The sequence below is a fragment of the Branchiostoma belcheri genome, unplaced genomic scaffold, assembly GCF_001625305.1.
Source record: "Branchiostoma belcheri isolate BF01 breed outbred unplaced genomic scaffold, Haploidv18h27 scaffold540, whole genome shotgun sequence".
Taxonomy (NCBI): Eukaryota; Metazoa; Chordata; class Leptocardii; order Amphioxiformes; family Branchiostomatidae; genus Branchiostoma; species Branchiostoma belcheri.
Genome location: NW_017804177.1, coordinates 1 through 2,045, shown reverse-complemented (window position 1 = coordinate 2,045; position 2,045 = coordinate 1). Strand labels below are relative to the sequence as shown.

General features: G+C 42.9%; 1 long non-coding RNA gene across 1 annotated transcript; it reads right to left on the bottom strand.

Moving 5' to 3' along the window:
* Positions 1–842: 842 nt before the first annotated feature.
* On the bottom strand, positions 843–2,032 carry LOC109481259. The gene is made up of 2 exons (XR_002140888.1): positions 1,864–2,032; positions 843–1,017 (listed from the first exon to the last, which is right to left on the bottom strand). It is a non-coding gene; the product is annotated as an uncharacterized LOC109481259 (long non-coding RNA).
* Positions 2,033–2,045: the final 13 nt, after the last annotated feature.

The following is a 2,045-nucleotide window of genomic DNA, read 5'->3' as shown; positions in this document are numbered from 1 at the left end:
TTTGTTGGATCCTAACCAAATCCGGCCGCTGAATCCCCCCGTATTTGCTGCGAATGTGCAGATACGAAATCAGGATTTTCCCGTATCCCTCACGAATCCAAAACCTGAATCCCCCCGTATTTGCTGCGAATGTGCAGATACGCAATCAGGATTTTCCCGTATACCCTCACGAATCCAAAACCTGAATCCCCCCGTATTTGCTGCGAATGTGCAGATACGAAATCAGGATTTTCCCGTATCCCTCACGAATCCAAAACCTGAATCCCCCCGTATTTGCTGCGAATGTGCAGATACGAAATCAGGATTTTCGCGTATCCTACACAAATCCGAAACCTGAATTCTCCCGTATTTGTTACGAATATGCAGATACGAAATCAGGATTTTCGCGTATTCTACACAAATCCGAGGCTGAATTCTCCTGTATTTGACACGGATGCGAAGATTCGTCAGTTGCACACATGAATTTGTTTTTAATGCTATAAAATACACGGACATCAGCATGCCTATTTCCACACATTACATCTACTGACTTACATCACTACTGTTCTGCATCATAACTAACTCTAACTTACATCTTTGCAAGCACAAAAAGAAAGCCTCTTATGGTAAACAAAAATACATACTATTCCTAGCAATGCATTATGATTAAGGTTACAATTACAACACTTGAATTCTCCACTATCTTCATCTCCACTATCTGAAGAAGCAGCTTCACTTTCACTATCTGAACTGTCCTTCTCACTGGAACTCTCTTCCTCCCTTTCAACCCTAAGTCCTAAGTGTTTCTCCTCAGTCTCTTGCTAGTGCTCCACTTCAGTATTTTGCTCCTGTTCAGTCTCTTGCTGGTGCTCCTGTTCAGTCCCCTCATGTCTTCAGATGCGCCCTCCTCACGTTTGGTGGAGACCTTGAACATGGTTCTTTAGTGCGAACACGCCCGGTTCTTTTCTTCTCATCCAGGAACCTTTAGTCCTCGGCGGTTAGGACTCCCAGTCCTGCCAACTGTCTCGTCTTCAATAACTGACAAAAAAATACACATTGTATTAGATTCTTCACACACAGGTTTCAACTCAATGAAAAGCTTGATATATTTCTTGAATACTAGTACTTAGTATATACGGGTGACATACGGATCCCCGCAAATGCGACTACAGTAGTTTCGCCTGTTTCCAAAAAGGGCTGTTACCACCAAGGAGAATGGGTCCAGGAGAATGTCCTTGTTACCACTGATTAGACCACAAGTTTGAAACGATTGGGCAAACACAGACGTAAAAGTCGAAGCCAAAATTTAAAGTTGCATTGCAATGCGGAATACAAAAAAAGTTTGGGAGTAAAGTACTTTTGGGAAGGAAGGCTATCAGATAAAATATTCTGAATAACAATACAGTCCACAGATGGCCGGGTATAATTAATGGGGGTAGCCCATGCACAGCAGGGTAAGATGCCACAAGCTGGTACAAGGGAATAGTGGGGAAGTAGTAAAAAAAGACTACCCCAGGAGAAACTAGTAAAATAAGCTACTAGTATCCGAACACAAAATCGAGGTTTTAGTAGGTACAGAAATTGGGGGTACAGGGAAAGCGAAACGAAACTTATGGCGTTACGAAAGTACTAGTAGTTGGGCAAAGTCAACTAGTTCGAACAAATTTTGTTGGAGAACAGGGTAACGCTTAGCAGTTTACTATTAAACAAAGACCAAATTATATCTACAAATATTATTTTGCACCTTTGAATACACTGGAAATAGTGTTTGAGTGGGGGTGTTTGAGAATCAGAAACTTCGAAATTTTTCGCCAACCCTGAGACACAGAACTGACCCTTCGTTACACATATCGGGTGGTTTCTAAGAATTTGAAATTATCTTACCCCCAGATGTCCTTCTTTGACGGTGCAGCGTTGTAGCGGCCCGACGGAGTGGCCCGGCGTTTCCTCTTTTGAAATACTCTTAACTCTTGCTGCTGTTGGAACTTTCACACAGCGCGGACCGGTCAGTTGACAGCGGTGTTCGTAGGAAGAACTGCTAGGAGCGGTTGACTAGGAGATTACAG